Below are 18664 nucleotides of genomic sequence, written 5' to 3'. Positions count from 1 at the left end.
TACCTATTCTTCAGAGTGATTGGCCAAGATTTATATCAGAGAGATTGTTCGCCTTCATGGGGTGCCAATTTCTATTATTTCAGACAGAGGCACGCATTTTACATCGCAGCTCTGGAGGGTCGTGCAACGAAAGTTGGGCACTTAGGTTGAGTTGAGCACAACATTTCACCCTCAGATACGGACAGTCCGAGCACACTATTCAGATATTGGAGGACATGTTGCGTGCTTGTGTCATTGATTTTGGTGGTTCATGGGACCAGTTTCTGCCACTCGTAGAGTTTGCTTATAACAACCATTATCAGTCGAATATTCTGATGGCTCTGTATAAGGCTTTATATGGGAGGCGGTGTAGATCTCTAGTGGGTTGGCTTGAGCCGGGTGAGGCTAGGCTTTTGGGCACAGGCTTAGTTCAGGATGCATTGGATAAGGTGAAATTGATTCAGGAGAGGCTTCGCATGGCGCAATCAAGACAAAAGAGTCATGCTGATAGAAAGGTCCGTGATGTGTCTTATATGGTTAGAAAGAAGGTTCTACTGAAGGTTTCATCCATGAAGGGTGTTATGAGATTTGGGAAGAAGGGCAAGTTAAGCCCTCGGTTTATTGGACCGTTTGAGGTGCTTCGGAGGATTGGGGAGGTGGCCTATGAGCTTGCTTTACCACCTAGCTTATCGGGTGTGCATCCAGTATTTCACGTTTCTATGCTTCGAAAGTATATCGGTGATCCATCTCATGTTCTTGATTTCAGTAAGGTTCAGTTGGATGGTGATTTGACCTATGATGTGGAGCCAGTGCCTATTTTGGAGTGGCAGGTCCGAAAGTTAAGATCAAAGGATATAGCTTCGGTGAAAGTGCAGTGGAGAGGTCAGCCCGTAGAGGAGGCTACTTGGAAGACTGAGTAGGAGATGCAGAGCAGATATCCACACATATTTGATATTTTAGGTATGTTTCTAGACCCATTTGAGGATGAACATTTGTTTAAGAGGGGAAGGATGTAATGACCCGGCCAGTCGTTTCAAGAGTTATAGCTCAGTTCCCCCATTTCCTGCTCCTTTTGTGTTCTTCAGCTGTATTTTTGACTTACTAGGTTAGTCAGTTCGGGCCCGGTGAGGTTTTGGAGTGAATTGAGACACTTAGTCTCTTATGAGAAGGTTTAAGTTGGAAGAGTTGACCAGATGTTGACTTATGTGTGAACGACCTCGGATTTGAATTTTGATGGTTCCATTAGCTCTGTTAGGTGATTTTGGACTTAGGAGTTTGGGATGTGATTTGGAGGCCTGTAGTAGAATTTGGCTTGAATTGGCGAAAGCTGGAATTTTGGCGATTTTGGTCAGCAGTGGAAATTTTGATATCGGGGTCAGATTAGATTTCCAAAAGTTGAAGTAGGTTCGTGGTGTCATTTTTGATTTTTGTGCAAAATTTGAGGTCATTCGGACATGGTTTAGCGGGTTTCGGCATCAGTTGTGGAATTCAAAAGTTAGAAGATTTTAGGCTTGAATCCAAGTGTAATTTGGTGTTTTGATGTTTTTTGAGTGATTCAAAGGTTCGACTACGTTCGTATGTTGATATATGACTTGTTGGTATATTTGGTTGAGGTCCAGAGGGGCTTGGGGTGATTCTGGATGGTTAACAAGGAGTTTGGAACTTGAAAATTGTAGCTGAAGCTGCTGGTGGTTGTGTTTCCGCACTTGCGGAGTGGGGACCACAGGTGCGAGGTCGCACGTGCGTTTGGGGAGCCGCAGATGCAGACGTAAAGGAGTTTGGTATTTTCTGTAAAAGCACAGGGTGAGGTCGTAGGTGCGTACCGAAGGTATGATGAGTTGACCGCAGATGTAGAACCTGGTGCATTAAGTGAGTTCCGAACTTGCGTTGGAAATTCCGCAGGTGCGGTGTCGCAGAAGCGGAAATAGGACCGCAAGTGAGGTTGTGCTGGGCAGAAAACCCCAGCTCGAGGTTTTGTTCTCCATTTTTTATTTGGGTTTGAGGAACTCGGGAGAGAGGCGATTTTTCGAAGGATTTCAAGTGGAAACATTGGGGTAAGTGATTTTAACATATAATGGTATAAATTTCATGAATCAATGGCGTTGTTCATCATCTCATTGGTAATATGAGCTAGAAATTTGGGAATTTAGGGCTTGGAAATTGGAGAGTGGATTTTGAGGATTTGAGTGACCATATGAGATTGGATTTTTGTAAATTTGGTATGGTTCGACTCGTGAGCGAATAGTCTTTCTAGTTTTGTGACTTTTGTCAGATTTTGAGACATGGGCTCGGGGGACGGGTTTGAGTGAATTTGGGATTTGGCCTATAATTTGGTATTTTTCTTGTGGAATTGGTTCCTTTAGCCTATATTGATCGTATTGTATTGCTTGTGGCTAGATTCGGGACGTTCAGAGGCCGAGTCTAGAGGCAAGAACATTGTGAAGTAGGAGTTTGCTTGGTTTGAGGTAAGTAACACTTCCAAACTTGGTTCTGAGGGTTCGAAACCTCGAACTATGTGTTATGTGATTAGTATTGAGGGGGCGTGCGAGCGTGCACCATGATAATTGTGGCATGGGTGATTCCATGGCACCGTTTAGTGACTTTATCATGTTGATATCCATGTTTTCATCATGTGATAATGTAGTTGAGCTGTAAATCATACTGAATATCATGTTTAGGCTTGGTGCTGGTATTGTTTGGACCCTTAGCGGTCGTTTCTTTCTGTCATCTCACTCGTTTTTGCTTAATATTCCACACTTAGTCATAATCATGCATTTTTATATCATATCTTAGTCTTAGTTAATTTATGAATTCATCATATCATTGTTCCGGGTTATTTTTATGACATTGTGAGCCCGTGGTGAGAGTGTAGAGGTTAATGACCGAGTGAGGTTGAGATCCTGGTTATGAGTGACAGTTATGGGATCGGGTTGCACGCCGCAGTAGTTATATTGATGATTATGATAACGCTTGGGCTGTAGGAGCCCTTCCGGAGTCTGTAACACACCCCTAGTGAGCGCAGTTGATATTATTGAGGGATGGATCTTCCTGGACATGGATCAAGTCCGAAGCATTGATACCTGGAGATGGATATTCTCCACAAGACTGGAATGGCCTTCCTCGGTACTGATTGACTGTTGTCAGTGATTGTCACACCTCCTTTTTACGCGCCCGAGGGGGCGCAGGGGAGTTTTTTCCAATTAAAGGACAATCGAAACGGGATTGGTTTAATTATTTCAGAGTCGCCACTTGGGAGATTTAGGGTGTCCCAAGTCACCAATTTTAATCCCGAATCGAGGAAAAGAATGACTCTATATTACAGTCTGCGTACCAGAAATCTAGATAAGGAATTCTGTTAACCCGGGAGAAGGTGTTAGGCATTCCCGAGTTCCGTGGTTCTAGCACGGTCGCTCAATTGTTATATTCGGCTTATTTATCTGATTTTAAAATACAATTATGAACCAATGTGCCAATTTTAACTTTTAACCGCTTTATTATTATTGTATTTACAAGAATGTGAACATCGCTTAAAATACGTCTTTGGACTGCGTCACATGAAATGCACCCATAATCCGGAACGTATTTTATTTGATGTTTTGAGATTTGGATTTGGGTCGCATGAAATGCACACCCGAGTTTAAGAAAATTAAATTATTAAAGGTGCGCCTAAAGAGACTATCGCGTTATTATTTTGCGGAGGCCGTGAAATTCGCTAAACGACCCTCCTGAATTCTAAGTAATTTTAAACAAGTATTTACTGAGGGCCCCGCAATTTGTATTTTTATTCGGCGAGGCTCATCTCATTCTTATTTTTTTTATTATTTTATTATTATTTTTTTTTATATTTTAAAGGGATGCCATTTTTACGCTTTTAACCATACTAAACCTTACAACTTCTTTACAACTAAAATCTCATAACTTGTTAGAAGTTTAATAAAAAGATTTTTAGCGAATGAGTATTTCGGGAGTAGTAATAACATGTACTAATAATAATTTTTTGAATGAACTAAGCGAAGGAAAGGACGAACAAATTAACGGCAAACTTGTGTCATAGAACAACTAGTCAAACTTAATTAAATGACATCAAATAAACAAGAATCACATAACGCAAAATGAGCAAAAATGCATACGATGAAAACATAAGCAGAAAATTATCATACCAATTTCTATATTGCATTTTTTGAACTTTTGACATAACATTTCCTTATTTAATGCTCGAGGTTTACTAACCTTTGAACCTCGGCAAACTTAGGACGACAAACACGATTCCGACGGAACTCAAGCCGGACCTCTCTGAATGAAGAACAACGACGGAACCTCGGACAGCGCCTCGACGAACCAAAGTCGACCTCGACGGAAAAACAGAAAACTCGGCCAAGCAAGATCGCAGCAACCCACCGCTGCTCGGAAACGCAGCTACGACTGCCTGGCATGCAGCGATAGCTGCTCGTCGGACTGAAAATGGCGGACTGGTTCGTTAGAGCTAGGAGGAGGAGGGGTGGTTGCCGGTGTTTGGTGGTCGAAGGGACTGGGGCTGCGACGGGGGGGTCAGCTGGGTAGGTTTTGGAAGTGGTTTTGAGGCGTCAATGGTGGTTTTGGTCGGTGTCGTTTGGGTGTGTTCGTTGGTGGTGTCGGACGGTGGTGATGGGGTGGTGTTTGGTCGTTGGTTATGTTGGTCCGGTGCTCGGGGGGAAAGTCCGGTCAGTAGGGTCGTTTACAGTAGGTGTTTGGACGTTGCGAGGAGGAGGAGGGTCGTCGTGGGTTGAAGAGCGGTGGTCTGTTTGGACAGGAGGAGGAGGTTGGTTGTTTGGACAGGAGGAGGAGGTTGCCGGTGCTGGGGGGGGCTGTTCGTTGATGGAGGGGGGCTCCTCTCGTTCTTTCTCCTTTTGTTTTCTCTGCTTCTTCTTCTTAAGAAGAAGATAAACAGTACATGTTTTCTCTTTTTTTTTTTTTTTTCAAATTTTCAAAATCCCTCCCTTTGTCAAATGTGTAGTCCGTGTATTTGGCATGGTTTGCCCCGAAAAATGAGCCCACGCGTGGTGGGGTTCAAGGCATATGTTCCCCACGCGTGGTGGGGTTCCCCACGTGTCCTGGACACGGTTTATTATAGGCTAGGTCCGAAAATTAGGCCTAAAACCGGGTAGTTTAAACCTGAATATTATTCTTTTGCCCGGACCCGAGAAATAGGAATACGTTGCTTAACTAGTCCTATGTAAGCAAAATAACTACCAAAAATAAGACTAGTATTTAAACGAAACTATATATTTTTAAATATTTTTCAAGATTTTAAAATAGCTACAAAAATATTAATAAAACTATTTTTTTGTAATTTTCGTAAATATTAAGATAAAATATGAAGTACTATTTTTGTATTTTTTCAAAGTTAAAACGACTATAAAATATTAATAAAACCATTTTTTGTAATTTTCGTAAATATTAAGATAAAATATGAAGTAATATTTTTTGTATTTTTCAAAGTTAAAATAACTATAACATATTAATAAAACTATTTTTTGTAATTTTCGTTTTTTTTAATAAAGACAAAAATATGAAATAATATTTTTTGTATTAAAATGACTTCAAAACATTAATAGAATTATATATATATTTTTTGTTAATTTCCGAATTTATATAAAGTACTAAAATAAAGTGCAATTTTTTGATTTTTTTCAAGTTTATGAGGGATACATAAACTAAAATTTATATATATACTTTTTTTTTTTGTAATTTTTCTTTTTGCAATGAAATAAAGTAAAAATAGTTAAAATAGCTATACTAGACCCAATTTCACATATTCACACTAAAAATGTGAAAATTCTCGGGGAGGGTCAAAAATCACGTGCTTACAGCTGCCCCTCTTTGACTGGAAACACGAAGAGTTTTCCGACAAAGAACGACTAGCCGTGTTTTTGACCCGACCATTACTTGGACGGACTACACTTCAGGAAAGGGAGGGAATGTGACCGAGCCCTGGTATCCGAGCTGCCTACATATCCTTGGTTATACAGGAATCAGGCCACGTGTAGTTCGGAAATGAGAGAGATAGTGAAGTGTACCGAGGTGAAGAGCCGATCGAGGTGCCGTTCCGTTGAGGTTCCGGTCCGCGGTCCTGTCGTTACAACAAAAATGAAAACTGAAAAAGACTAACTAAGCCTATCAGCTACTAGTTACAAGGATTCCTATCTCTTAAGTCTTCTGAAACTTGGTCTTGAGTCTTGAATGGTGCTTCATACAGACTTTGGATTTGAACCTTGATACTTGCTAGTTGTAGGCGCTAGTTCTTGAGCAGATCACATCCGTTCTCCACTTCCGTGCTTCAGATTCATTCATTTTTTCTTTTTTTCTCTTTTTTTCTTTTTGTGACTAGCTTTTGTTGACCATCCCAGACTGTTGACTTGCGTTCTTGGGGCGAGCTTCTTGTTGCTTCTATCTTGGATTGAGTGCTGGGATTTTTGTTGTGACTTCCTGCCTTCCAATGGGTTACGGCTTGACTTTGAACGATCCCGCTGTTCTACAGGCGGACCCCTAACTTCTTCAATCTTTGATATATAACAATCTTCTGCTCTACAGGCAGGCCCCTGACAATCAAAACAAACAAAATTTCCTAACCCAGTTTGCACTGGGAAGGTTTGTGAGTCGTTAGCAAAATCGTAGCCCACTGATACTACTGGTGCAGTGCTGAGAGTGAACTAAACACTAGATTAGGATGTATTCCCTTGTTATGCAGGTGGGCGCCTAACTCCAATGCTTGAAATGTAAGGACTGAAATGTATTCCTCCGTTCTATGGGCGGGCGCCTGGCTTTAGGAAAATGACTCTTCTTTTTTTCAAAATGTTTTTTTTAGCATCTTAGGAGAAAGATTCATCGGACTAAGATTTTGATCCTAGGAGAAGGTTCGTCAGACTAGGTCATTTTTGTTTTTTGGTTATCTTAGGAGAAAGATTCATCAGACTAAGATTTTGATCCTAGGAGAAGGTTCGTCAGACTAGGTCTCTATCTCAGGAGAAAAATTCATCGGACTAAGATTTTGATCCTAGGAGAAGGTTCATCAGACTAGGTCATTTTTTTTGGTTATCTTAGGAGAAAGATTCATCAGACTAAGATTTTGATCCTAGGAGAAGGTTCGTCAGACTAGGTCTCTATCTCAGGAAAAAAATTCATCGGACTAAGATTTTGATCCTAGGAGAAGGTTCATCAGACTAGGTCATTTTTTTTTGGTATCTTAGGAGAAAGATTCATCAGACTAAGATTTTGATCCTAGGAGAAGGTTCGTCAGACTAGGTCTCTATCTCAGGAGAAAAATTCATCGGACTAAGATTTTGATCCTAGGAGAAGGTTCGTCAGACTAGGTCTCTATCTTAGGAGAAAGATTCGTCAGACTAAGATTTTGATCCTAGGAGAAAGTTCATCAGACTAGGTCATTTTTTGTTTTTGGTATCTTAGGAGAAAGATTCATCAGACTAAGATTTTGATCCTAGGAGAAAGTTCATCAGACTAGGTCATTTTTTGTTTTTTGGTTATCTTAAGAGAAAGATTCATCAGACTAAGATTTTGATCCTAGGAGAAAGTTCATCAGACTAGGTCTTTTCTTTTTGGTATCTTAGGAGAAAGATTCATCGGACTAAGATTTTGACCCTAGGAGAAGGTTCATCAGACTAGGTCTTTTATTTTTGGTATCTTAGGAGAAAGATTCATCGGACTAAGATTTTGATCCTAGGAGAAGGTTCGTCAGACTAGGTCTCTATCTTAGGAGAAAGATTCGTCAGACTAAGATTTTGATCCTAGGAGAAAGTTCATCAGACTAGGTCATTTTTTGTTTTTGGTATCTTAGGAGAAAGATTCATCAGACTAAGATTTTGATCCTAGGAGAAAGTTCATCAGACTAGGTCATTTTTTGTTTTTTGGTTATCTTAGGAGAAAGATTCATCAGACTAAGATTTTGATCCTAGGAGAAGGTTCGTCAGACTAGGTCTCTATCTTAGGAGAAAGATTCATCGGACTAAGATTTTGATCCTAGGAGAAGGTTCGTCAGACTAGGTCTCTATCTTAGGAGAAAGATTCGTCAGACTAAGATTTTGATCCTAGGAGAAAGTTCATCAGACTAGGTCATTTTTTGTTTTTGGTATCTTAGGAGAAAGATTCATCAGACTAAGATTTTGATCCTAGGAGAAAGTTCATCAGACTAGGTCATTTTTTGTTTTTTGGTTATCTTAGGAGAAAGATTCATCAGACTAAGATTTTGATCCTAGGAGAAAGTTCATCAGACTAGGTCTTTTCTTTTTGGTATCTTAGGAGAAAGATTCATCGGACTAAGATTTTGACCCTAGGAGAAGGTTCATCAGACTAGGTCTTTTCTTTTTGGTATCTTAGGAGAAAGATTCATCGGACTAAGATTTTGATCCTAGGAGAAGGTTCGTCAGACTAGGTCTCTATCTTAGGAGAAAGATTCGTCAGACTAAGATTTTGATCCTAGGAGAAAGTTCATCAGACTAGGTCATTTTTTGTTTTTGGTATCTTAGGAGAAAGATTCATCAGACTAAGATTTTGATCCTAGGAGAAAGTTCATCAGACTAGGTCATTTTTTGTTTTTTGGTTATCTTAGGAGAAAGATTCATCAGACTAAGATTTTGATCCTAGGAGAAAGTTCATCAGACTAGGTCATTTTTTGTTTTTTGGTTATCTTAGGAGAAAGATTCATCAGACTAATATTTTGATCCTAGGAGAAAGTTCATCAGACTAGGTCATTTTTTTGTTTTTTTAAAACAACTTAGGAGGAAATGCATCTCCTATGGGTAAAACTTAACTTTGAGGAAGTGCGTCTCCTGTGGGTACAATAAACTTAGGAAGTGCGTCTCCTATTGGTAGAACTGAACTTAGGAGGAAATGCATCTCCTATGGGTGAAACTGAAACAAACCTAGGAGGAAATGCGTCTCCTATGGGTGAAACTGAAACAAACCTAGGAGGAAATGCATCTCCTATGGGTGAAACTGAAACAAACCTAGGAGGAAATGCGTCTCCTATGGGTGAAACTGAAACAAACCTAGGAGGAAATGCATCTCCTATGGGTAAAACTAAACAAACCTAGGAGGAAATGCATCTCCTATGGGTAAAGACGTGGAATGTATTCCCTTATTATACAGGTGGGCGCCTAATGGTAAAGACACAAAATGTATTCCCTTGTTATACAGGTGGGTGCCTAGAATATGAAATGCACAGACAAAAGTATTCCTCCCGTTATTCAGGTGGGCGCCTGTTTAAACTAAGACATAAAAGTATTCCTCTCGTTATACAGGTGGGCGCCTGGTTTTAAAACTTGAAATAAAAAGACTGAAACCAACATATCCTATTTGAGGGCGGATGAACCCAACAGATCCTATTTGAGGGCGGATGAACCCGACATATCCTATTTGAGGGCGGATGAACCCGACAGATCCTATTTGAGGGCGGATGGACCCAACAGATCCTATTTGAGGGCGGATGAACCCGACATATCCTATTTGAGGGCGGATGAACCCGACAGATCCTATTTGAGGGCGGATTAACCCAAAATATCTTTAAGACTTGAAAATGTCTTACCTCGAATACTTGCTGGGGGTTGGGATGAATTTTCCTTTTCTACCTTCCCCATTTTTATTATTATTCTTTTTTTTTCTTTTTATTATTCTTTTTTTTTTATGTTTTTGCATAGCCTCTTCCTTCGAAGACTACCTCCCTTGAGAGTCGTTTTGCCTTTCCCCAAAAGGAACCGCTGAGGATACCGTCTTTCCAACCTTGTGTTGGACTCCTCGCAACTGCTAGGGATAACACTGTTGGGGAATTATTTACTTACCTGTTGGGGAATTATTTACTTACCTGTTGGGGGGTAAAATGTTATCAGCTGGGGGTACCTGACTTCCAGAAAATTTTCTAAATGGAAGGAAAATTTTCTGCCCCAGTTTGATAATATCCCTTGTGGCATGCAGTTCTGGCATCAATGCCATTTCCTTTACCTGTTTCAAATCAAACAAAATTGTTAGTTTAAAACATGGTGGTTGGTTGTGATACTCCCAACGGGATGGCTTTTCCTTTTTTCCTTCCTTGCTTTGCGTTGCACAACTTGTTGGGGACGATTTTATTTGCTGGGTACAATCCCTTTCTGCTGGGGATATCCCTCTTCTTTTGTGGCATAGCTTGGAAACTTGCATTTCCCCGACCTTTTAGTCTAGTATGGATTTCGCCGAATCATGCTCACTGCTCTCCTTGATTTGTTCACGGGCTTTGTCTTTGAGGTTTATAACCTTGATTAAGGCAATGGTATCCCTCTTGATGCTTGTCAATCCTTCTGTCAATTCCTTTTTGCTGGGGTTATCTTTGTGACACTGGCCTCGCGCTTGTTCCTCGCTGACTATACCATTTGGATATACTAGTCAGATCTCATATCGGAAAGCTGATGGCATATTCTGAAATCATTTCATACTTGTTCTGACCGGACAGACTATATTGGGGAATTTTTTTTTTTTATGAAAGGAGAAAGATAAAAGATACAAAACAAAAGACAAAGGAAACGATGACTCTTTTACAAAAGAAACTATAAATAAAAACCTACCAAACGCAGATACCGACTCTAATGGCCATGACACGCATATGAGGCCCATCCTTTACCGTCAATCATCTTTCAAGATCTTCAATTGGCGATTCCCCCTCTGATTCTCAATCTTATTCGACTTGTAGTGCCCGAAGGGTTTTCACTATCAAGTCTCTCTCATTTTTGGGTTCTTCTCTCAGCTTTCATCGCCTTATGGTGCCTGTGAAGGTTTTCACCAATAAGACTCTCTCGTTTTATATCTCTCTCCAGCTGGGGATTTTGGAGTGTTTCTGGTATGACTCTTTCTGTTGGAGATTAGAGTCCTTTCTGCTGTGGAACAGAATGTTATGTTCGCCGGTAAGACTCTTCATTTGTCTGACTTGGCATCTTTTGAAGACTGATCGGAAGGTCTTTCTTTGGACCGTAATGTGGGTTTTGGATAAGGCTAGAAAGAAAGGGTATAAAAGGCTCAAAAATGCATTAATTTTGGGTTATTAATTACAACCTTCGGAATTAGATTTATTTACATCAAACGCAACATCTGCCCCAGTTTCTTGCTTGGGGATATTTTAATTGTTTGTTTTTTTTTTCATTTTTCAAAACTATGACCGAGCCGTGAAGCGCCTACGTATCCTCTTTGAGGAATCAGGTCAAACGTAGTTCCCACTTCCTCTTTTTCATTTGATTTTTTTTTCTCTCTGTTATCAATTTTCTTTTCTTCTCTTTTCTTTTTATTTTTTTTATTTTTTTTCGTTGTTGTTTTCTTTCTATCTCTCTTTTTTTTCGTTGTTACTGATTCCGAACGAGGGGTATGAAAGAAAAATTAATAATGGCTCAAAAGGGGTAACGAAGGATAAAGTGTTTAGGTAGCAGAACAAAATGCCTTCGTCATTCCAGTCTTCAAGACATGCCAAGTGCAAACAACACAATTAAACAATAGATTTATAGTCTCTTCCGATGGTGCCGGACTTGACAATTATATTCAACATCTGTTTGTTCATTTGTCACTTCTAAAACACCGTTGGGCGACACTCTCATTCTCATTATTATGAACGACCCTCATGCCAATTTAGGCGAATCTTTCTTTAGCGGGTTTCTTTGTGTTTAACTTGCCCCAGTTCAACATGACTCGGGCTCTGAATAATCTCAAATCATCCTTATTTTCTTTAAATGGTCGGATCGCCTTTCCAGGGTTTTATGATTAACTTTAAAGACTAGGCCCAAAGTGTGTGCGCATGTCATGTTCCTAGAATCGGCATCGAATGAAATGATAAAAGGACTAAACAAAAGACGACTGGAACTAACAAAAGACCGACTTTGTTTGAATAATAAAACAAACAAAACAACCAGAATAAAATCCTAACACAAACTGGACAAAATTTAAACAAACTGCTATGACAAAATGGAAAGATAAGAAGGTTTGACACATGACAAAATCCCAATTACAACCTTAATAATCCGAACAACAGAAATGACCACAAAATAAGCCACCACAAGCTTCTCTCTTGCTGACCAAGGAACGGAGCGTTCTCCCCAAAAAATTGGCATCTTAGCCACCGAGATTTGCATCAATACTGCCAAGACCATTACCCGCTTCAACATCGTCACCCTCTGTCAACAAGTTCTCGATAGGGTTCGAGTGCTCCATGTCACTGTTATTGATCACAATCCGCCCTTCTTGGATCATTCTTTCTATTTCTCTTTTCAAATCCCGACAACTTTCAACATTGTGCCCCTGGGCATTGGAATGGTATTCACACCTTTTAGAAGGGTCAAAGCTTCTTGCACGTGGGTCCACACGATTTGGAGGAATAGGTGCAATCATGTCATGATTCTTTAACTTCTCAAATAAGCTTTCATAGGACTCTCCTATTGGTGTAAAATTATCCTTCAACCTTTGCTCCCCATTATACCACTGGCTTGGATGTGGGTTATAGGGCATCTGAAAATTTTGTGGAGACTTCTGGAGATTTTGTGATGCTCGTGCTCGCCTCCTGGGGTGTTTTGGTGGCTGGAAAACATACTGAGGTGGAGCGACAGAGTATTGAGCGTCCTGAGGTGGATAGTACTGCTCAGGGGAGCCATAGAAAACCTGAGGAGGCTGCTCATACATTCGAGATGTTCTCCTGGGACCTCTTCTAGACCCTGATGTCATCATGATTCCTTCAATCTCCTCATTTGTGTCGCTAAGATTATCTGACTCAACCCGGACAGCCTGAGTTGCGGCCTTAAGAACAACTTGACTTATAATTTTGCCTGTCTTAAGACCATTCTCTACCATTTCTCCAATTTTGATTGCTTCCGAGAAGGTTTTGCCAACTGCGGACACCATGTTTTGAAAGTAATCTGGCTCTTGCGCTTGAAGGAAGACAGTAATTAGCTCGTGGTCATCCATGGGTGGCTTAACTCGAGCTGCTTGCTCTCTCCATTTTATGGCATATTCCCTGAAACTTTCACTTGGTTTCTTCTTCAGGTTTGAAAGGGAAATGCGGTCTGGGGGAATGTCGATGTTGTATTGGAACTGTCTGACAAAGGCCTGTGCCATGTCATCCCAGACATACCAGCGAGACGTGTCTTGATCCATAAACCATTCGGAGGCTACTCCCGTAAGGCTTTCCACAAAATAAGCCATCAACAATTTTTCATTTCTTCCTGCCCCTCTCAGTTGATTGCAATACCTCTTCAGGTGGGCTATGGGATCTCCATGTCCATCGTACTTTTCAAATTTTGGAGTCTTGAAACCAGGCGGCAAGTGGACATCGGGGAATATACATAGATCTTTGAAGGCAACACTCTTTTGGCCTGCCAACCCTTGCATGTTCTCCAACCATTGTTCTAAGCTTTTCACTCTTCGGGTCATTTCTTCCTGTACCATCTTTCGGGCAGGCTTCTCAGTTTTTGCAGCAAGATCAAACGAGTACGAGTGGTACTCAGGAGAGTGGTACTGCTCTTGTTGTGTCGCAAATTGTGACTCATGACGAGGAACCTTCCCACTCTGAGTCTCTGGAGCACTTGTAACAGCTTCGACGTTAGTTGTCATTTTCTTTGAGGCACAAACCAACCACCTCAACTTTCTTCACAATTCAAAACCAAATATGTTAGAATGGACTCAGTCGGTCCTTATTATTATCAATATATATATATATTTATTTATTTATTTATTTACCTTTGTTTTTCTTTTTCTTTTTTTCTCTTTTTTATCATCATTTTTTTTCTTCATTTCTTTCTTCATTTTTTTTTGTAGTGGTCGAATCTTATGGAGATTGCCTACGTATCATGACCCCGCATGAATCAGACCTTGCATAGTTCGGCCCATAAAAGATAAACAAACAGTAAACATTTTTCAATTTTCATATTAGAACAAACTGGGTTTCAAGGATTTAAAGATGACCCGCAAACTTGAAAATCAAACAAACCGCATGTTCTAATCAAAAGATTGGTAGACTCAAAAACAAAATTCCAGCTCCCTTTCTCTGTTCGACAAATGCAACCAAATGGTTATTTTTTGCAAATGTGGCCCCTTCCAAATTTCACATGAATTTTGAGGCCGGGGAGGATTATTTTATGACACTTTTACAAACTTGTCCGTTCTTTTACGAAAATAACCTTTCGACAACTGAAAGATACTCTAAGGCTATTTCGGCAAGAACGGTTTAAGACGCGGCCGAAGCTGGCTCGGCTTATTATGACAAAATTCAAACGGTATTTTTTTTCTTTTCAAATTATAATAAAACCTGGTGTTGCAAACACGGCCCTTCAGCGCCTCGGGGACGAAGATTTTTAAGGCTGTGCGGGTCAACTGGACCAAACTCCTAAACATGACCCCAAAAGGTGGCTGTTTATGCAAAGTCAGCCTTCCGGCGTCCCTTTCGGGAACATTCGGCTATTTATGACAAACAACATCACCTGATTTATTTATGACTCTTTTTATCATTTTTCAAAAATAGAAAACTCAATATTGCAAACACGGCCTTTCAACGTCTCGGGGACGAAGATTTTTAAGGCTGTGTGGGTCAACTGGACCAAATCTTAAACATGACCCAAAAGTGGCCGTTTGTGCAAAGTCAGCCTTCCGGCGTCCCTTTCGGGAACATTCGGCTATTTTTGACAAAACAGCATCACCCGACTTATTTATGACAAAAATTAAAATTTTGACATGTTTTTATTTATTTGTTTTTGGTTATTTTAGCAAAGGGTGGGGTTGGACCCGATGAGGGTTGCCTACGTATCTCACATCCGGTGAGAATCAAACCCGCGTAGTTCGGGCAAATAAACTGTTTTTGAGAGGACCCTTTTCCATTTTCTATATTTTTTTTATTATTATTTTCACAACAATCAAATAGACTATTATTCTATTATTTTCATTTATAACAAACAAACGAATTAACGAAAAAGATAAGTAGTTCGGTCAATCAAGGATAAGTAAATGAACTAACCTTTTTTAAATTTGAAAGAACTACTTCAAAAGAAGAAAGGAAGTATATTTTTGAATTTCATTGGCTTTTTATTTTTTATTTTTATTCTAAAGAAGAAGAAGAAAATATTGTTTTTTGGAATTTTACCTTTAATAAAAGAAATGCTTCTAACATGTTTTTTTTTCTGAATCTTCTAAAGAAGAATCAAAAATATTTTCGGTTTTTTTTTATTTATTATTATTATTTACACAATTAGCGAGACTTTCTAAAGAAGTCAATAATGGAAAATATATTCGGATTTTTTTTATTTTTGAAGATTGGGGTTCTAACAACTTCTCTAAACCTTTGGCAAGACAAATGCACTTGCAACACATGAAGATATATATACATTTTGGAAATAAAGGAAAACTTTTGGATTTGTTATATATAACATATATTTGCAATAATTAAACCCCTTTCGACGCCCGACTCTTTTTTTTTTTTTTATAACCTAAATAAACTTTTGGACTTTTGACATTTTTTCAAAACAAGACTGCTAATAAACAAACTAATAAGACATTTTTTATTTTCTCCAAATTTCGACAGAGCTTCGACTCTACTTGGTTTTTTCTCCACGCTGTTATTTTCTCCTCTTTTCCACAATTTTCTAATTTGTGGATGATGATGAAAACATACACAATCCTTTTCTTTTTTTTTGAATTTTCAATGTTTTTATTTTATTTTATATATATACATATATATTTTATTTTTTATTTTTATTATATTTTCAAAATGTGGCATGGGAGACATAACGATTTTCAAGACTTCTTGGATTCCGCAAATGCTCCCCATGCGCTTTTCCCAACATATGAAGCGTGGGGGACACATGAGAATTCCAAGACTTCTTGGATTCCACAAATGTTCCCCATGTGCTTTCCCAAAAAGCAAGCGTGGGGGACATAGGGAATTCCAAGGCTTCTTGGATTCCACAAATGTTCCCCATGCTTTGATTAAAATAAAATCATGCTGGAAATGACCAAATGACTCATTCGCCCTTGACTGAATACAACATGTAGCACATAGGATGCCATAAGATGGTCTATTATTTTCAGGTTGCTTGTCCTAGACGGACTCAACCCCTATGTTGAGTCCCCTAAGTCAAATGCACATGATGCAAATAAACGTTCCTACTAGGGATCCGGAATGAAGTCACGTTATTCTATGTTCAAAAGCCTGGGTAAGTGTTCTAGACAGTGTACCCGAGCGGACAACTCGAGTCGAGGAGGGGCAACTTACCGGGAACCAAAAGGCCGTCCGGCTTCGTAACTTATCCGTCCCCTTTCTTATTTCGGGTATTGACACTAACAGAATAGGGAGTCTCGACCAGCGAGCTTCTCCCTGAAGGTAAGAAGAGAAGGGTTTCGGCACAGTTTATATACAGTCCAAATAATATCAAAGCGGTAAAAGCAGCATTTAGCACATTAGGCTCAAACACGTAAAAAAAACCAGATAATAAATAAAGCCAAATAATAACAATTATTTCAAGCTCGAATTCTTAAACCTGAACCAGTGGTTCTGGGTCTATTCCCCAGCAGAGTCGCCAGAGCTGTCACACCTCCTTTTTACGCGCCCGAGGGGGCGCAGGGGAGTTTTTTCCAATTAAAGGACAATCGAAACGGGATTGGTTTAATTATTTCAGAGTCGCCACTTGGGAGATTTAGGGTGTCCCAAGTCACCAATTTTAATCCCGAATCGAGGAAAAGAATGACTCTATATTACAGTCTGCGTACCAGAAATCTAGATAAGGAATTCTGTTAACCCGGGAGAAGGTGTTAGGCATTCCCGAGTTCCGTGGTTCTAGCACGGTCGCTCAACTGTTATATTTGGCTTATTTATCTGATTTTTAATACAATATGAACTTATGTGCAAATTTTAACTTTTAACCGTTTTATTATTATTGTATTTACAAGAATGTGAACATCGCTTAAAATACGTCTTTGGACTGCGTCACATGAAATGCACCCACAATCCGAAACATATTTTATTTGATGTTTTAGGATTTGGATTTGGGTCGCATGAAATGCACACCCGAGTTTAAGAAAATTAAATTATTAAAGGTGCGCCTAAAGAGACTATCGCGTTATTATTTTGCGGAGGCCGTGAAATTCGCTAAACGACCCTCCTGAATTCTAAGTAATTTTAAACAAGTATTTACTGAGGGCCCCGCAATTTGTATTTTTATTCGGCGAGGCTCATCTCATTCTTATTTTTTTTTTTTATTTTATTATTATTTTTTTTATACTTTAAAGGGATGCCATTTTTACGCTTTTAACCATACTAAACCTTACAACTTCTTTACAACTAAAATCTCATAACTTGTTAGAAGTTTAATAAAAAGATTTTTAGCGAATGAGTATTTCGGGAGTAGTAATAACATGTACTAATAATAATTTTTTGAATGAACTAAGCGAAGGAAAGGACGAACAAATTAACGGCAAACTTGTGTCATAGAACAACTAGTCAAACTTAATTAAATGACATCAAATAAACAAGAATCACATAACGCAAAATGAGCAAAAATGCATACGATGAAAACATAAGCAGAAAATTATCATACCAATTTCTATATTGCATTTTTTGAACTTTTGACATAACATTTCCTTATTTAATGCTCGAGGTTTACTAACCTTTGAACCTCGGCAAACTTAGGACGACAAACACGATTCCGACGGAACTCAAGCCGGACCTCTCTGAATGAAGAACAACGACGGAACCTCGGACAGCGCCTCGACGAACCAAAGTCGACCTCGACGGAAAAACAGAAAACTCGGCCAAGCAAGATCGCAGCAACCCACCGCTGCTCGGAAACGCAGCTACGACTGCCTGGCATGCAGTGATAGCTGCTCGTCGGACTGAAAATGGCGGACTGGTTCGTTAGAGCTAGGAGGAGGAGGGGTGGTTGCCGGTGTTTGGTGGTCGAAGGGACTGGGGCTGCGACGGGGGGGTCAGCTGGGTAGGTTTTGGAAGTGGTTTTGAGGCGTCAATGGTGGTTTTGGTCGGTGTCGTTTGGGTGTGTTCGTTAGTGGTGTCGGACGGTGGTGATGGGGTGGTGTTTGGTCGTTGGTTATGTTGGTCCGGTGCTCGGGGGGAAAGTCCGGTCAGTAGGGTCGTTTACAGTAGGTGTTTGGACGTTGCGAGGAGGAGGAGGGTCGTCGTGGGTTGAAGAGCGGTGGTCTGTTTGGACAGGAGGAGGAGGTTGGTTGTTTGGACAGGAGGAGGAGGTTGCCGGTGCTGGGGGGGGCTGTTCGTTGATGGAAGGGGGCTCCTCTCGTTCTTTCTCCTTTTGTTTTCTCTGCTTCTTCTTCTTAAGAAGAAGATAAACAGTACATGTTTTCTCTTCTTTTTTTTTTTCAAATTTTCAAAATCCCTCCCTTTGTCAAATGTGTAGTCCGTGTATTTGGCATGGTTTGCCCCGAAAAATGAGCCCACGCGTGGTGGGGTTCAAGGCATATGTTCCCCACGCGTGGTGGGGTTCCCCACGTGTCCTGGACACGGTTTATTATGGGCTAGGTCCGAAAATTAGGCCTAAAACCGGGTAGTTTGAACCCGAATATTATTATTTTGCCCGGACCCGAGAAATAGGAATACGTTGCTTAACTAGTCCTATGTAAGCAAAATAACTACCAAAAATAAGACTAGTATTTAAACGAAACTATATATTTTTAA

Source organism: Nicotiana sylvestris, chromosome 11 (assembly GCF_000393655.2).
Source record: "Nicotiana sylvestris chromosome 11, ASM39365v2, whole genome shotgun sequence".
In the NCBI taxonomy this organism is placed as follows: Eukaryota; Viridiplantae; Streptophyta; class Magnoliopsida; order Solanales; family Solanaceae; genus Nicotiana; species Nicotiana sylvestris.
Note: the sequence above shows the minus strand (reverse complement) of the source record.